This window comes from Berghia stephanieae, chromosome 2, assembly GCF_034508935.2.
Source record: "Berghia stephanieae isolate SIO BIC M18660-M18661 chromosome 2, UCSD_Bste_1.3, whole genome shotgun sequence".
Classification (NCBI taxonomy): Eukaryota; Metazoa; Mollusca; class Gastropoda; order Nudibranchia; family Aeolidiidae; genus Berghia; species Berghia stephanieae.
This window is the reverse complement of record NC_088361.1, coordinates 56,188,425-56,208,424: the sequence shown is the minus strand read 5'-3', so window position 1 is coordinate 56,208,424 and position 20,000 is coordinate 56,188,425. Positions and strand designations below refer to the sequence as shown.

Genomic DNA, 20,000 nt, shown 5'->3' with positions numbered 1-20,000 from the left:
GTGTTTGTGCAATCCCCTATTCATTCTTTCAATATGTTATACCCCCTCTCTCTCTCTCTCTCTCTCTCTCTCTCTCTCTCTCTCTCTCTCTCTCTCTCTCTCTCTCTCTCTTCCCCCCCCCCCCATCACTCTCTCTTTCTCTCTCTTTCTTTCTTTCTCTCTCTTTCTCTCTCTTCTCTCTCTTCTATCTCTTTCTCTCTCTCTCTCTCTCTCTCTCTCTCTCTCTCTCTCTCTTTCTTCTGTCTCTGTGTGTGGGTATGTGCGCGCGCGCGTGTTCATCGTTTTCCTCTAAATCAATTTTAAATAATGTATTCCATTAGTACTGGTCTACTTGCTTATATAATTATAGATCTTTATGAAAAACAAATCAAATACAATGAGTCTAACGGCAGAAAGTCAGGGATGGGAGGGAGATAATAGGGAGTCGGCACTTTGGAAAATGAAACCCTATCACATGCATGATTAAAGGATAAAGTCTTAACATGGATACAATAATATATTTTGTATAGATAAGATAAAAAAATTTATGAGGGCCGCTGGCATAATCAAAATCCCTTCCTACAAAAAATAGATAAAACACTTTCTTTCAATCTGTGCCCTAACCATTCTTTTTGCCCTATCCGGAAGCAAAACTTATAAATCTAATATTTCCTTCTTTTATAGAAGAAAATGTTTTGATTTCCACTACTACAAAATTTCATCGCCTCTAACGTAGAGTGGGGTATTTGTAAATAACTGAATAATAAATCCTTTCCTATGTGAATGGAAAGGATAACATAAAATTTTATCTGCCTCTTTAGAGATCAGCCCGATATCTTAGAAAAACCGGTTCACGTCTTGAAATAGGCCCAAGCTAAATATAGACGAAAAGACTGGATGCCGTGCCAGCTACTTTTATTTTCTAATCCTTCATAACAGTCAATGGACAGCTTTTCATATTATTTGTATCATAGATTGACAGGGTTATGATTTACGACAATCGTTGTCCTTGGACCGTGTGAACTCCAACCGAAAAAATAGAAATGGGGCGATCGTAGGTAATTGGGATTAACTGGCACACTTTTAGATAGCCTCATTTAATTTATTGTGATATTTAATATTAAAATGAATTAAATGAGTCTTTGAGTTAAAAAAAATATCAGCTCGTCGACAGTATACATTTTTTTTTGAGTAGAAACTCATAACCCATAAAAACCGAATCTGTTCGGGCTCTCGACTTGCGAGGGAAAATTTTGCCCCGGATTCGAAGGTTCGATTTTCGAAGATCAAAAAACGATTCGAAGGTATAATGGACACAACATTTAATCTACTGGCATTGTGATTACCTGCAATAATGTGAACATTGTGTGGTTCATCTTAAATACACTTTCTTTTTGGTTTATGGTTGCATTTTGTGTTGTTTTTTTTTTTGTTTTTTGTTTGTTTGTTTGTTTCTGTTTGTTGTTTTTTTTTACTAGACTGGTAGAGATTAAATTGTATAGTCACCCTATATAAGAATAGACCAAGGTGACAATGAGTACCTAGAAAATTAGCCGGTTATAATATTGAATTTTTTAAATACCTGATACAAGAGAGTTGAAGAATCAGAGCATTTTTACCATAGACAATATTCTAAATTTAAAATCGTATCGTATGACTAGCTCGGAAATTCTCTGGAACAGCATAAGGTGCATAGAGCATATCATAGCTATAATGTGTGTTTAGTCATGAATTAATGAGTGTCTTGATTTCCTCGGAATCAGTATTGGTGTAATGAATATAAAAAACGGATAAGTTTGAGTTCTAGATACTATTATAGATATGTCTTTTTCCAATAGCTTTTGCTTGCATTATGTTTCTCATTAGATTTGACACGCGGTGAATGAAACCGATCATGCCTTGCAACTCAAGCTGACATATTATTATATACTATGTTGCTGAGTAGGGTTTCAAGGGTTGTTTGAAAACTTGCCACGCAGTAATGTAATGCAGTAACTATTACGTCGCTTGCTGTAAGTACAAATAAACTATTAATCGTATTATATTCTAATGTCAAAACTAACTGAATTATGTAATATCAGTTTGTTTTATCGTGCTCCAGAAACAAGATTGACCCATAATTCAAGAGATATAGAGATCGGCAGCATGACTTATGGTCTTCAACGTCATTCCTTATTTGTTGGATTTCACAAGGGGAAAGGTTGCTTTTTACGTTGTTTTGCTTTCTCATTTACACGAATCCTTCTGATAAAAAGTCAATTCTACAAGTACTGATACATGGATTGAATGAAATCGATAAGTAGTTTTATAACTCTCTTTTATAACTCCTTTATAACTCCATCAATTCATTATTGTGAACCGTTTTTCTTTGGAGGTAGTGCAATGTCGGTTATGGAATAGTTGTCTGTACACAGGAAATAATGTTGTCAAGGAGAAGGAACAAGGCCAAATGTCAGTAAATATTCTGACTGGTTCAGGGGCGGTTTGGGTTTTTTCCAAAAAAATGTTAATTACCTATATTGGGCGGTTTTAATCATTCTGTATCGTCATTATAGGTTAAAAAACATTTTTTTATGAAAAAGATAAATTATCTGTGTTAATACCCGTTTTGCGACCTAATTTAGGGGTCTGGCATAAAAAATATAACAAACGTTCCAGAAAAAACTAATGAAAGAATTACCTCCATATGCTTCCCTCTTATCAACAATGTAAACTTGTGTTTCACCGTAGAGAGATTTGACAGAATTAACTCATGGAATTTTTACTGGAACATTACAAAGTTGAGAATCAAAATGGTATGACAAAATTGATGTTAAAATGTATCCATAAAAAAGTCTCTCTATGGTGACATATTACATTATCTCTGTGATAACTGTGGAAATTTTTAGACGATCTCATTGAATAGATTCTGAGAAACGTTTGACAGAGTACACCATACCTTAGAAAAATGACATATTGAGAACATAGCAAAATAGCTTTCCGTTTTTCACACTTGTCTTACCACCTGTACAGTTCTCGACTGTATTTTTCGCGCCTTTACAGTCTATTTTAAAAAGTTAGATCAATAATATTATTTCTACGATATCAAAATATCGTTTTCTACCAAAATCTCCAGATCAATTTTTTGAAGGATTTTCCTAATAATTAGACCCAAACCGCCCCTTAATGCTTAGTTACGCTCGAATCATCAATTGAATTATTATTTTAGTCTTTTGAAACAACTTATTTTTCTCATTAGATAAGTGTTGCTCAAAATCAAAATATCACATAGTTGAATCATGCTAAATTTATGGAATTAATGGTTTCATAAAAAGCAAAATATTACAATCTCGAAATTTACAATGTCGTCAGTCAGCAAAGTGCACAAAACAATACATCATAAAAAGCGTTTATACCTAGAATTAAACTGAAGTGTACCAATGTACATAGATTTACAAATCTTATTCAGAGAGATAAATAACCTTCCAACTCCCGACCTTATTTACAGGATGTCGTGTTTTTTCGTTAAAAGCAGATTATTTCAGAACTGTCAAATGATGTTATGTGTTCGGGTACCAATTTACACATGAGCCTAGGATTATGTGAAGTAGATATAATTCTCGTTCAAATTTGTTAACACTGAAAGAATCGATGAAACACATGTCACAAATACAAACAAATCTAACATTCAAATGGGTATAATGTGCAACAGTAATGATGAGCAAGCATGCATGCATGATCCTAAATGTATTTATATTTAAAATCTAAATGTAAATTGAAATTTTCTGCAGAAAAGTTCCATGCTTATGTATTTCTGTTAAAACCAGTGTTATCTATTACAATGGTTTGCTGAAGACTTGCCGTTATGCTAAATACTAGATTACAACACTAAACGTCTCCCAATTGAACGAAACAAGAAAAATAATACCACCTTCATAAATTTTCAGTAAACAGTTTGCAATTTTCAAATATAGAAATTTTTAGGCATCCCCATTCTTATACCATGTGCCTATATATATATTTTAAGGGTTTGCCTCTGGTAAGTCCCGTTCTCATCAACAGATGACATGACTCGAGCCCATTTGAGAACTACTGCATTGATTCAGTGTCATAATTAGTTGGAGAAAATGACGTTTAGATGATGATTAAACCTACAAAATACGTTAATATCTTTTTAAAATTTTACGTAGTCCTACATTGAACAATGCGAGCTTTGTAATTATTCTAATCAAATGTTAATTAGACATTCGATTCACTTTTCCGCATCAAGTATATGCCAATGTATGTATTGTGTTTCAGACAATTTGTAACATTATATTATATCAGTATATCGAATGACCACGTGTTGGCACACTGATATATATATATATATATATATATATATATATATATATATATATATATATATATACATATACATACATATATATTATATATATATATATATATATATATATATATATATATATATATATATATATATATATATATATATATGTGTGTGTGTGTGTGTTTTATTTACTATTTTAGTTGGGGGAGGGGGTGCACATGTAAAGAATCTGAAAATTTGATTTTTTAAATGAGATTTAGACAACACTTATCTGTTATTTTGATGCAATTTTGAATAATATGTAAATACAATTCCTTTCACATCCAATCGATTACAGAGACTTTAATGACATCTTAGTGTATTTTGATTTTGCGTTTTACTGTTGGCAACGGCAGTATTAATCCATTAGAAAGTAAGCTCTTTTCTTTGTTTTCTAGCTCTACATGAACGTCTCCATTATTTTGTAAATATTTATTGAAGGATGAGGAACCTGTGATGGTGTTATTGTTAACAGAAGGTTACGAAGAAAGCAAACAGCAAGTCGATATGTATGGACCACACATGAATCCCTTACTCATAGTGGATTGTGCCTCAGTGAGGCACCTCACTTAGTACTCTTGTAAACCTGTTTAAGGTAGAATATGTTGTATCTATATTGCCTTTATCGTTGCCATCGTCACCATCATCATCATCATCATCATCATCATCATCATCATCATCATCATCATCATCATCATCATAAATACCATCATTTTCATAATTATCATCATCATTATCATAATTAGAACAATGATATCCTCTTCCTCATTGTTCTAACGGTTCCCTAGAAACAGATGTATAGTTCTTTTTATTAATGAGATAAGAGATATCTTAGAAGACGTCTATTCGATATTAATTGTTCCCTAAATTTTGTAAAATGAATAAAGTTGACGTCATTCAGCTTTGTAATGATTTGTAATGATTAAAAGACCGTCATTTTGGTGAAACGTTCCCACTAAAATCTTAGTCTGACTATAAACGATAAAGATTTCAGTTTTGTGTGCTAGCACGATTGGTTTGGCAGGTGTAAAAGATGAGTATTTTAATCAATATTCTGATTAAGAGAATACATAGACATTTCTGAAAACAATTACATAGAGCAGATTGACGCAGTTCACATTCATTTTATGGTTTATATTTGATAACTAAATCCAGCTATCAAAGGAAACTTTTATATTAAAAATAAGATATTAATCATTTCAGCAAATCTGTACATAAATTTTTATTATGCATTTCGTTTTTTTATGCTATTAAATTTAAATACGATTTGCAAAGCTTTTTTAAAAATATTCCGCAAGGAGGGCATACGGACGTAACCTGTGGTCCCTTTATTTATTTATTTATTTTTTTTTTTTTGATTTCCACTCCGTCGTTCTCAATAGCAAGGTACACACTTTTACAACCGAACGTATAGGGTTAATTACAGAGTGACTTTACCACTGACGAATTGCCAGGGTCAAAGTTTTTGTTGTCATATCACCCTCTTGATTACTGACCACGCATATTGCCGCTTGAATGTTTTTAAAATGAAACACTGTGCTGACTCGTTAATTCAATCAGTTTATTTATGGCGGGAGTATGATATGAAAATTATAGAGATTTATCCACTAAATTGGACTCTGAGAGTGATTTACAAGAGTCCAAAAGAAAAAGCAACACGAAATACGAGTATAATATACGTAAATCGACACATGAATGTTTTAATCAATATAAAAAGTGTGTGTTTAATTAATTTGTCACCACGTAGCATAAACATACAACGAAAATAAAACAGGCAAATCTAAATTCTTTAAGTTATATTGTAGAGAATTTAATTCGCGTCCCTAAAGGATAAAGGAAAATTGCAAAAACCTTGAAAGGAAAATAGAAATCAGCAGCCCTATCCTCTACCTCTAATCTTTTCAATCCCGAGTCCCGATAATTGTTTTTTTTTTTTGTTTTGTTTTGTTTTGTTTTTCTTTTTTTTTTTTTTGTCTTCAGTCTGATACTAATACCATGGCAATATGGTTGGCAATTCAGACACAGGGCTTATGAAATCCCTGATGGAATTCATTACGCTGTTGTTGCTACTGATGATGAGAAATGAGGTTGTCAAATTATATTTTGGAAACGGCTGATAGGGGGGGGGGGGGGGGGGGGGGGAAGGGGGTAGTGCCGGGGACGCTGGGCAGCCAAGTCTGCCCTACAATGAAACGCCTTTTCTATGGTTTTGGCCACTTTGTCTTGTTTCAGATATTTGTCGAATAAGGTGACATTCTACTTATTATGTTAAGCTGTCGTGTTATCCTATCGATATTTGAAAAAGAAATGTCACACCTAAATGAAGAAAAGTCGATTTTGTCATGGCATAACTGCCTATGCTCTTCGCTGTACTTTGTATATTTTCCTTTTAAAAAAGATGTAAATCATAAGAATAGTCATTTTGAGCAATGGGTAACGTTTAATTTATTTCATTACTTTTCTTTCCCTCTAACGGGCAATAACAACTATTTGCTGTCCTTTGGACAAGACGCTTATCCATTCCTGATATCTTTTCGCCAGATGAAATAGACGTCGGATTACCAGTCAGCGCTGGGTGTGCCTTGGCGGGTAGACGGGTTAAAAAAGAAGTAATATCCATCGGCTCACAAGCGGGCCCACGCACGGGTCAACAACATATAAATTGTAGGATTAAACACGAGGCCTGTAAGGCATTAATATTGGCAGGAACTGGCCACGCACTCGATATACAGCCTATTATGATGATTAAATAAATTCAAGAAAAGTAAACAGCCTTTTCTAAGGAATACTGTATAATGGGACTTGAACCCGAGATCTATATTTATGTGTTTTATGAGACATGCATTATCAGTGTACTACGCTACTGTTTGGCAGCCTGGGGTGGGAATTACAAAAGATCTGAAAAGTCGAAGATCGACAAAGTTTTGAAACACTGCCAGAAAATGCTAAAATTTCCTTCAATTTTAGACTTTGATCATTTTTATATGAAATCACGTAATGAAAAAATTAACAAAGTCATTAGAGATGAATCTCATCCACTACACAAAGAGATTCAATTCAGCAAAGAAGCGGTCGTCTTTTGCATTGTATCACAAAGAAACAAAGACATTTTAATTCTTTCCTCCCCACGGCTGTGAGAAACTATGCCCTGACACTGACTTAGATATAGTCTCATCGTTTAAGAGAGAATTAATAAATTTTCACAATCACTTATAGTATTAACATAATCATGTAGATAATAACTAATTTATGATCTTAACGTATGTGTCCTGTTCTAAATTTAAAGTAATTTTTTTTTTAAAAATAAGTTAAGCCAACATATGCATCTATCTATGTGTGAAGTAAGGATAATATTATAGAGAGGTGATTCAATAACTATATTTATATTTATAGAACATTTTACTTCTTAGAAATAATATATATAATCCTTTTCAATCTATTATCTACAATCTTTTACTTTAAAGCAAATGATAAATATTTCTATGAATTAAGGTGATAACCGCAAAATAATTTATTTATTCCTCAGATGTTTATGCAATCGCAATAACACGATTTTATGTTATATTCCTCTCTCCTTTTTAGTATAATATTATTTAACTTTTACTAGTTTATAAAGTATCTTGGTAATCATTTGATTATTTATATTTTTATTGGACAATAATTCTATTATAAGTATAATCATAATCATCAGAATATATCCGCTTGTTGTTCCACTGTACATTTTAAGACTTTTAATATTCTTTGCCAAGTTTTATTTAATGTATTAACATTTGATATTTCTTTTATATATTACCGAATTGGGTTGTGATACAAAATTATAATTTCCATACAAGGATCAATAAAGTAAATCTCCTTTAGGCTGCAAGCTGTGTTTTTTTTTTTTTTACACCACTATACGAATGAAATGCTGATCATAAATAGATAAATTAATAATAATGTTTACTGTATTCGAGCGAACCCGTTGCCATAGTAACAGGGCAGAGAAATTATGACGGCACACCTTCCTCTCTTCCCTTCCAAGCTCCTTGAAAATGTGTAGCAAATCCTCTGAATGACTAACAATGAATAGGTTACATATTGAATCAGAGTCAGCGGAGGCCAGAACTATTTTAGTAACAGGATGTATTGGCAGATTTGTATGATTAAGGGACGGAAAATGAGCGTAAAAAATCGCGAATGGCTGACATCACTCTCAAAACAGAAGATTAGTTGCAGAGGTATGTATCCAGTACTCCAGAGGACTGATTTCACACTTCCAATGAGATTGGAGCCAGTATTTGGACATCACACTATTGTTCTCTATAGCCAACAAAAGTGTGATGTTTTAAACTTCAATGAGATTTTAACCAGCTTTTGACACTACAAATTTTCTCCCTATAGGAAAGGAGATCAACTCATATATATATATATATATATATATATATATATATATATATATATATATATATATATATATATACATACATACATACATACATACATACCACGGTCAAGCCTATAGATAGAATGCGCTTGGCCAAGGAGTTCACAACATTGCCATCCGGAAGTATGACGGACCAACACACAAACTCTGTGTAACCATGAACTTTTATAGTCTGGTTAATACAGTTTAGTGAGAACAACTTGCAAACGCGGATGGCAAAAACAAGAACAAAGGCCTGAGTGACGTCATCTTCGAACTATCTATATTTTGGACACATGTGATAGATATTCATGAACACGGCTTTATTGAACAAAATGTGTTTATCGAGATAAACCACATGGCGTTGTTATGCTTGTTCAAAGAATGACGTTGAATTATATACATTCAAAACCACAGGCAAGATGTGGGAGGTGTGAGACAATAATCCAATTATATATTTAGAAATATCCTAAAACGTTATTTCAAAATAAAACATTTTACAATAATTAGAATATTTATAACATATAATTCGACAGCATTTTTCCCAACATGAAACGAGAATGTGGTTTGGATTATTCGACTTAGAATAAATAGGTCCGGTGTTTTGCACAATTACTAAGCTCAACTGACATAATAAACTTTTTTTTTAAAGCATGGACTTCAGATTTATAAGGCTTGAACTCAGCAGAGAAAAAGTGTCGATTCTGTATTTTTATGTTGTGACCTTTAACAGTGAGAAACAAACGTACATAGTAGATCGGCGCAAAATTCGAAGTGTATAGAAATGTTATTCAGCGTATATAAACCGTTCGAGTTAATGGGTTACCAAATATCCACTAATATATATGGTAAATGTTCTCCAAAATCTCACCTGTCCCAAGTCTCTCTCTCTCTCTCTCTCTCTCTCTCTCTCTCTCTCTCTCTCTCTCTCTCTCTCTCTCTCTCTCTCTCTCTCTCTTCTGTTCTGTCTATCTATCTCTCTCTCTGTCTATTTATCTATCTATCTCTCTCTCTCTCTCTCTCTCTCTCTCTCTCTCTCTCTCTCTCTCTCTCTCTCTTTCCTATGTTATTTAATGCCTTTATTACAAAATTCTATATTCATTATCATTTCAAAATCAACCAGACAGAGCAGAAAAAAATAACATTAGACATGATTACAAATAATACTAATGTAACAAAAGAAATAATTGTAATTCTTAAAACATTGGATAAACAACAATGAATTTGATGAGGTCCAATGGACATCCCAGCACAAAAACAATGGTATAACAAATTAAAGAACTCAATTCCATTTACGCTTAGACAGAGCTAACGTTCTCAGAACATTAAAACGTTTCTTATACTTTAGCCTGAAAATTTGTCCGTAAAATTTCGATCGATTAAAAGGACCATCATTTTGGCAAAAATTATAAAATCTGGGACTTTATAAACTTACAGATTTGTGAGTTATTTTCAATAAGAGTGTAATTCAAATCGATCGATATTTGAAGGACGAGATTTCCTCCCAATTTTTTAAAAACGTGTTTTTTTTTAGAGTACGACAACGAAAGGTAGCTTTCTGTCAATAAAGCTTCAATTCCACGGATCGGTATTGTATCGCAATTCTTTTTCTTTTTTTTTTTTTTAATCAAACAAACATCATTGCGTGCAATTCACTTGAACCCTGTACCCCTATAAGACCAACGAGAAACTCAATGAAGCAAACAATAATTACTCTGCCGTACTCTGAACAAACACATTTTCCCCAAAATTAAGCCTGAAAACTAGCCCTTCGAATATAAATCGATTAAAATTACCTCCATCTTATAAAAATTTTCAAATAAGAGAATTTAATCAAAATACAGGTTTGCGAGTTTTTGCCAAGATGAGAGTAATTTCAATCGAGTGATTCATGAAGAACGAGTTTTCTGGCCAACATTTCTAAAATGTGTGTTATCATAGTATAACAGTTACTGGCCAATCGAATACGGTAATGTAATCGTTTTTAAAACATCGAGTATAATAATCATACAGTACACAAAATAATACCAATTTTATGGCATTCATCTCAGTATTTTCTCTACCGGAAACAGAAAGCCGAACTTAATTTATTGCTCTTGATGACGAGTGCATTTTTGTTTCTTTTGAAGCTTAACTTTTGCACAGTTTATTATCGATAATCGTTAATCCCTCACAGATTGGTGAATCATAACTAGAATGTACATCAGGCAAATTCATTCGTTTTATGATTTTATTGACTTACGTAATGTTATTTATTGACACGCTCTCCATTGAAGAATGTTTCACGATTTTTTATTTTTTTAATGGAGACATGTTGATTAAAAGATTATAAATGAAGAAATGTAGTGGAAGCGACATGGCCGATTGGGAAAGGCTATGTGATCTTATATAGTGTGACACTTTGCTTCTGATCGGAAGGTCCTGAGTTCGAGTACTGCTCTCTGCGACGCATAGTTGTGTCATTGGAAAAGGTTCTTTGCTAACATTCTCTTACAGTACGCAGGTGAAAATAAGTACTGGCCGTAAACAGCATTGCCTCTCTCGGGGAAAAAATTGCAATATCGCCAAACAAGCGCTATATCTCGTCTTATATGTTAAATGTCGTTGTTCATTAGGTACCCCATGTAAATATCATGCTTATAATGATACCTTTCTTCTTGATACAATGCTGGATTCTCAAAATGTCCACCAATGTCTCAGTCAAATATGCTTAAGAATCAGACTACAATAATTATAATAGCCTTTAATTCGGTGATTTAGATTATTCTTACTGAGCTATTCCAATAATGGTGACCCACACCGTCAATTTGGTATTATGCAGGCATGAGTCGGATGAAGAAAAATGAACATAAAATCAAAATAATCAGAATGAGGATATGTGATTCACAGGCCCGATTTGGTATTAATTACGTGGGAATGGACAAGGAGCTGAGAATCGAATTTATAGCCTCAAATACCACATTTCTAATTTTTTAATTAATTAAGTCGTTAATAAATCAATTATTTAATTTCTCTTCGTTGTGGTGGAGAATAACTATTATTTTTTGGATTAAGAAAAAAAATCGAAGTTTATTTTTCTTTATATTATAGCGTCTTAGTGTCATTTTTTTCCGGGGGTTCGATTCATCCGGCCATAATACAGTGTTTAGACAGTAGGTCACATTTTAAGATTTTTGAAGTTTGGAAAAGTCGCCTTTCTCTAAGAAGGCGTTTATTTTTTTACTCATTTCTAATAAAAATTGTGCGTAAAATTCAATTTCAAACCTCAGGTTGCCCTGATATTATAATCCACTTTTGAAACCGTGGGTCATATGTTTTCATGAACTGGACAATTCATTATTTTATTGTCAAGTCACCAAAGTGGAAACAGTCAGTTTTGGATTAGAGCCATATCGGAAGTTACTGTTGTCTGTGAACATTATTGAAAACTTTCCTTTTTCATTTATTGTTGTTGTTGTTGTTGTAGTAGCGGTAGCAGCTGCAGCAGCAATAGTAGTAGTAGTAGTAGTAGTAGTAGTAGTAGTAGTAGTAGTAGTAGTAGTAGTAGTAGTAGTAGTAGTAGTAGTAGTAGTAGTAGTAGTCTAGTAGTAGTAGTAGTACTCGTAGTAGTAGTAGTAGTAGTAGTAGTAGTAGTAGTAGTAGTAGTAGTAGTAGTAGTAGTAGTAGTAATAGTAGTAGTAGTAGTAGTAGTAGCAGTAGTAGTAGTAGTACTAGTAGAAGAAATAGTAGTTGTAGTAGTAGCAGAGCTAGAAGTAGTAGTAGTAATAGTAGTAGTAGTAGTAGTAGTAGTAGTAGTAGTAGTAGTAGTAGTAGTAGTAGCAGTAGTAGTAGTAGTAGTACTAGTAGAAGAAATAGTAGTTGTAGTAGTAGCAGAGCTAGAAGTAGTAGTAATAATAGTAGTAGTAGTAGTAGTAATAGTAGTAGTAGTAGTAGTAGTAGTAGTAGTAGCAGTAGTAGTAGTAGTAGTACTAGTAGAAGAAATAGTAGTTGTAGTAGTAGCAGAGCTAGAAGTAGTAGTAGTAATAGTAGTAGTAGTAGTAGTAGTAGTAGTAGTAGTAGTAGTAGTAGTAGTAGTAGTAGTAGTAGTAGTAGTAGTAGTAGTAGTAGTAGTAGTAGTAGTAGTAGTAGTAGTAGTAGTAGTTACTGTTGTTGTTGTAGTAGTTGTAGTGGTGGTGGTAGTAGAGGAAGAAGAAGAGAAAATGAAGATGATGATGATGATGATGATGATGATGATGATGATGATGATGATGATGATGATGATGATGATGATGATGATGATGATGATTATGATGCAAAACAACATACGATAATTATACTGAAACATTGGAAATTAAACGTTTTCTTCTCCATTATATATTGCGAGATAGATAGATAGATAGATAGATAGAGAGAGAGAGAGAGAGAGAGAGAGAGAGAGAGAGAGAGAGAGAGAGAGAGAGAGAGAAGAGAACTTTATTACAATTTCATGCAAATTTCATAACGCGACAGTCTGGGTTTTGATTAATAGGGACACACTGTATAGTCCTCACACGCAGTGATTTGTTGTAATCTTCTTTCATCGGTTTGCAAGGACATTTTGATTACACGGGGAATGTTTTCAAAGCCAATGTTAATCCAGCAACCCAACCCTTATCGTTATAATGGACCACAGTATTTGATCAATAATTTCAATTATCGGTAAATCAATCATAATAATATACAACATCGGATGCATCTAAGTAACAAACAGACTCTCCACCCCTTTACCCCCCCCCCCCCCTTTCTCTCTCTCTCTTTCTCTCTCTCTCTCTCTCACTCTCTCTCTCTCTATTTCGCCCTCTCCCTATCTATTACTCTCTCTCTCTCTATCTCTATCTTTCTTTCTTTCTTTCTTTCTTTCTCTCACTGTCGTTCCTTTTCTCTCTTCCTCTCCCCCCCCCCCTCTCTCTCTCACACACACACAAACACACACAACACACACACACACACGCACACATACACACTATCTCTCTCTCTCTCTCTCTCTCTCTCTCTCTCTCTCTCCCACATTCCCTCTGTACCTCTATCTGTCTTTATATCTATTTATTTATGTGTCGATATAATATAAATAGGGACACTCACATTTTTGTTATACGATCGTTTCAATGGGTTTCCATATCCTTGGTCGACATTGGATCCGTAGTCTCTACACCTTTATCCACCCACCCTTCTCTCTATTCCTCCATCCCTCTCTATCTCTTTCTTTCTCTCTCTCTGTCTATCTCTACCTGACTTTCTCTCTCTCTCTCTCTTTCTCTCTCTCTCTCTCTCTCTCTCTCTCTCTCTCTCTCTCTCTCGTTCTCTCTCTTTCTCTTTCTTTCTTTCTCTCACTGTCAAGTTATTTGTTTCTCTTCCTCTCTCTCCCCCTAGTTATTATCTATCTATCTATCTATCTATCTATCTATCTATCTATCTATCTATCTATCTATCTATCTATCGATCTATCTATCTATCTGTAAATATATATATATATATATATATATATATATATATCTTTCTTTCTTTTATACACCCCTCTCTTTTTCTCTCTTTATTTCTCCCTCTCTCTCTATCTTTCTTACTCCCCCCCCCCCTCTTTCTCCCTCACATACACACTCTCTCTCATATTCTCTCTGTATCTGTAGATACGGAGTCAATGTCGACCGAGGTTATGGAATCTTATTGAAACGATCGTATCGAAAAAAAATGCCAGTGTCCCTACTTATTTTAGATCTAACCAATACCGAGCACTCTTGTATCTACAAGTACCCAACAACACTCATAACTATATATATATATATATATATATATATATATATTATATATATATATATGATTACCTATCTATCTATTTATCAATCTATATATTTATTTTTAATGTCTATTTATCTATCTTAGATCTATTCATCTATACTTTTCATTCACTTTCCTAGACATTTTACAATTTTGCTTCTCATGATTGATTTATCAAAAGAGATTTTCTACATTCTACATTACTAGAATTGTACATGACGACATTAAGATCAGGCCAACAAGTAGTTACTCAGCTTACGTCTACCTCCGATTGTTTTTATAATCAATTTTCCTTAAGCCCCATAAAAAACAACCATTTTTCTTCATGATGAAATCGTTCAAAAGCAAAAGGAAGTCAAGATTTGCCTAATATTAAGTTTTATTTCTCTATATAACATTTCGCATCGGAGTTAACTTGGACTCTTGTAGAAATTATATAAAGTTCAATAAGTTTCAATAATATCCTTTATCATAACTGAAATAAAAACAATTTGTTATTGAAGTACAGTTTATGAATATTTAGAATCATATAGATAGATTAAAATTGGCGTCACTCAACTGTCTTTGTTGTTTTCATCCAGTCATCTTTATGTTTAGTTCTCAGTAAATTCTATCGATCAGAAACTATAAATGTGTAAAGTTACGCATGGTTTTGTGTGTTGTTACGTTATATCCAGCTGGCGGATGTTATGCGTATTTTACCTTAACGCACAGCGTCAATATGCCGCATGACAATCGTCAATATACCTTATAATGTTAAATATTGATCATTTTATATTGATGAATAAGTGCCTAAAATGCATTGTTGACTTCGATTTCATTGTTCAAGATTATTAATATTTGTCTTCACACGTCACATTATGTGGTCATTGGATCAATGATTGATTCTGAACACAAAACTGTTTATAGCCTCATTATTCAAGCTCAAGATGTTGTGTTATAATATGTTTCGATTATTAGTGTTGATAACCCTTATAATTAACCTGTTAATTGTTGTAACCTGGAAAAACGCGTATTTAAAATTATGGCCAGAAAACTCGTCCTTCAACTATGGATCGATTTAAATGGCTCTCAACTTGGCAAAAACTCTCAAACCTGGGAAGCAGCGAGGTCCCAATTCTGACAGGCTTTTGTCAAGATGTGGGTAATTTAAATCGATGGATATCTGAAGGCCGATTTTTTTCTAGAAATTTTTTTAAGGTACGCGTCTTTCCAGAGTGGTTTTAATTGAATGCATACGATTAGACATCGTCCTGTTTTTAAGTAAGAGCGAGAGCGTACTATTAATCTAAAGGCTAACAATAGTTGTGTATGCAAAAGTAAAGAAAAGTATTGCGTTAGTGTCACTAGAACGAAAATAATAAAAAACTAAATGAAAAAAAAAAACAGCGTTTGATCTCTGCCCTTGGTCTTTGTTCGAAAGGTATTGTTAGAAGTGTTGAAATACAGCAATAAGAAAAAGAAGCAAGACGAAGAAGAAAAAGAAGAAGAAGAAGAAGAAGAAGAAGAAGAAGAAGAAGAAGAAGAAGAAGAAGAAGAGAAAAGAAGAGGAAGATAATGATAATGGTGATGATGATGAAGAAAAAGAAGTAGTAGTAGTAGTAGTAGTAGTAGTAGTAGTAGTAGTAGTAGTAGTAGTAGTAGTAGTAGTAGTAGTAATAGTAGTAGTAGTAGTAGTAGTAGTAGTAGTAGTAGTAGTAATAGTAGTAGTAGTAGTAGTAATAGTAGTAGTAGTAGTAGTAGTAGTAGTAGTAGTAGTAGTAGTAGTAGTAGTAGTAGTAGTAGTAGTAGTAGTAGTAGTAGTAGTAGTCTTTTATCTTAGTTCTTTACATCATTAGGTTACGTTTAGGTTTAGATTAAAACATCATTAATTTATGAGAAATATCTTGCATAGAGCCTTATATTGTATTGTATTATCTTGTTTTTACGTGTATGTGTCAATTGATAGTACGTGTACTATTAGATAATTATTAATCATTTAATATCATGGTATTAATGTTAATATGAGCGCATATAGCATGGCATCGCCATTGTTATTTTCTGTAAATATGCTATTTATTATACTTACTCGACTCTCTTACAAACTGAGTCCGAATCCGAGAGTATTATGTTTAGTTCGTTCTTTGTACTTTATTTGACTTTATTTTAGTATTGATCTATTTCCATTCCTATGAGGCCATTGAATTATGTATCATGTCCAAAGTTGTTGTTTTTATTTCGTTGTTTTTTTTCAGTATTTTTGTTTGTTTGTTTGTTTTGTTGTTTTTTGTTTTGTTTTTGGAGTGGGGATTATGGTTGTTTGGGATTTTTTCGATTTTATATTGTTATTTGTTTTTTTAAAGGCTTAGCTCGAACGTCATGCACGACCTTAAAAATCCGTATGGAGTCAATATTTTTGCAGATAGAGATTGTTTTGATGTCCGAACTATATCTTGGAGTTTTTTTTATTTTGGTATTTTTTTTTGGGGGGGGGGGGGGTTATTTGTTTTTTTTTTGTTCTAATAGTTTTGTTTTTGTTTGTTATTATTATTGTTTTGTTTTGTTTTTTGTTTTTTTTTTTGTTTTTTTTTGGTTGTTTTTTATTTGTTGTTTTTTTTTTTTTTGGAGGGGGGGGGGGATCATCTTCTTATGTCAAATTCTTTTCATATAAAAGTATTTTAGATGAGTTTGTTTTTTTTTATCTATCAGGAGAATTCGTCTTTTCCACTTAACGGTTTGAAGGAAACAAAATAGGGAGAGAGGGATCAGTGGCAGATAATAAGCAACAATAATATAAGGGTTGTGGGAGTAGGGGGAGAGCATTCAATATACAACGTGATTTATGATTGTGGGTCTTAAAATCAATGATCAAAAGAATGATTCAAGAAAGATAGTTTCAGTTCCGGCTTTGGGTTAAGTTTAAAGAGGAATCATCATCGTTTTTACATTAATAGAATATCAATAGACGAGATAAATAACTAAAGACGTGTGTATGAATCAGTTACTCAACTCTCTTACAAACTGATTTCGAATCCAAAAGGATTATGATTATGGCTTGTACTTTTATGTCCGCTTTGTCTGGCACTGAATTATATGCATTTTTCGGATCAGATTTTTTCACCAGTGCCTGCTCCCTAATTTATTATTTAGAAATAGACAACACCGTGTTTCTTATATATCTTTTGTAGTTTGTGATAAGAAATTTGGTTCTTGATCCAAATTTTGATTATATAATCCCACCACAAAGCGGCTCAAATTGAGTCCTTGGAAAACGCTCTATTTGCTTACAAACCTTTATTAGACTCAGTTTTAAAATGATTTTATGGACAGTTACAGTTCCCTGTCGAAGGATTAACATTAGGATCTGGCCATGTCTTTTCTCTGTCGGAAAGAAATTACAATTGTGCATCGCAGCTGTATGCTTTGTCTTGTATGGTCAGCGTTGACGTTCGATCACTTGTAAACCAATTTCAGCACTTTTAATGCATTATACACTTTTAAAAGATCTTGCAGTACATTTTTCATTAACAGTTGAAGTTATCGCTTTGAATCAAACTAAATCTGTTCAAAACAAGTATCTATACTTAGTGCTTTGTGTCTTCGGTCCACTTCAAATAATAATAATACGAGTATAAGAGGCGAGTTGTTTCGATTTTGGTACTAGATTGCCGTTTGATTATTGCAACAACAAAAATTAATTGTTTAATTTAATCCTTATGCCGATTAATGGCATAGATACGTTTTTATTTAATGTTCATGTTTAACTGTTTAAATTACCCCCAAAAAAGTGTATGTATATTTGTGTTGCTCCATTGTCAAGACAAAAAACTTACCAATTTGTTGAGCAATCCAAACAAATGAGATTGTCATATTAGTAAATGACTCATTATTATAATTATTATTCCTTTGATGATGAATGAGGTGAAGCTGACACAATGATATAATCCTCATGAAAGAAACTCCATATTATTGAATGTCCTCGACATTAATTAAACTTTTAAAGTATCAATTAAGATAACTGCTCATCAAAATCTGACAACGGGAAGTTACTCACAACGATAAACATAAATCAAAGAGAGAGAGACAAAGAGATAAGAAGAAGAAAAAAAAGCACGTGAGTAACCGACACATCAAATAAATTTTCTATACGGCGCGGACCCACTACCCCACTAAGAGTGATAAAAAGGCGCTTGCTTCACGCGCACGGCTTTGCCCCAGCGCGATGCCTTCGCTTGTTCGTTCCTATCGTCCCACCATGCCGATCAGACTGTTGGTAACGGGTGTTTTCTATAGACAAAGTGAGTACTCACTAAACGCATATATTTCCCATACGCACACACACACACATACATTCAAACACACACACACACACACACACACACACACACACACAGATACACCCGGTTATGTGAATGTCTCCTTCAGTTGCGTGAGAGATTGAAAGTCGTTGCCGGGTCAATAAACCGTTGCGTGGATTACCGATGTTAAAGTGGAAGGAAATTTAGATGAGTCTAAATTGCATTATTCGACGGCTTAACTTCCACACGCCCTCGTTTGATTTTCGGTTCTTAAAATTGCTTTTCTTTTGTTTCACAGGGAAATGTTGATAGCACCCTTAACAAAAATAAAGTTAAACTAATATTCTCGAAACAACAAATCTTGTATTACTTACTATTTGTCAACTTCTAGTGATATTTCATTTGCAAGAAAGATATTTAATTGCAACTTTATCAATTATAATCCAATGAAAATTGACGTATGTTAAAATAAGTAAATAATCAAAAGCTGAATACAGGAGCTACCTGTAAACGTAATGATTGCTGGCCTTCAAAGTGAATAAAATCACTTTTTGCTCTGGTCACTTCAATGGCACTTAATTGAACTTTTTCTGTTCCAAATCAATAAAAACCAAGAAGCAAAGTATACCAGACTGCTTAATTAGATCGGACCAAGAGTGGAATCAAAATGATTACTTAGACGTTAAATCGCCCCAAACATGATGGAATGCCAATCTCTATAGGATTGTTGGACAAAAGATATCTCGGTCCTTTCCCGTGATGTTCAATTCAATGTTTCCATTGATATAGAATTGAGATCTGTTGCGATTATCATCGAATTTAGAGTCATTTAGTTTTAGCATACACATTTTCAAGTGATAAGAACCATTTTATTAAAGTATATTGAATTTGAACTGTTTGAAACGGTCAAATTCTAGCCATGACCTAATAAAAATATTCCTTTATTCATTCCAAAGGGAAAATTTATTTTAAGGGAAAAGGAAATCATTTAATAATGTAGGCGTCCGCCACAGTGCAGTGCCGCAAAGTGAGCTAGAGCGAGATGACACAGCAAATCGGATAGTTGAATTCGGTACTTTACGGGTAGGAAGTAACGACCATACGGCAGAGCCGCACTTCCCCCTAATGCGAAGAGATACACCTTCCCATAATATCGCATCATCTGACCAGAAACTGAATATTCAATATTCACTGGCAAAGTAAT

General features: G+C 33.4%; 1 protein-coding gene and 1 long non-coding RNA gene across 5 annotated transcripts in view; one reads left to right on the top strand and one right to left on the bottom strand.

Moving 5' to 3' along the window:
• LOC144965193 (zwei Ig domain protein zig-8-like) overlaps positions 1–18,675 on the bottom strand; it is a 164,507-nt gene extending 145,832 nt beyond the window's left edge. For 2 of the 4 annotated variants that reach the window (XM_078900272.1, XM_078900269.1), the window contains exon 1: positions 18,332–18,650. The gene's annotated coding sequence lies outside the window, so the exon portion shown is untranslated. Of the gene's footprint in view, positions 1–18,331 lie in introns of all 4 variants that reach the window. The other 2 variants (XM_078900271.1, XM_078900270.1) reach the window with 2 other exon arrangements.
• Positions 1–20,000, top strand: part of LOC144965197 (uncharacterized) — a 567,438-nt gene that overhangs the window by 353,151 nt on the left and 194,287 nt on the right. The gene's annotated exons all lie outside the window — the stretch shown is intronic.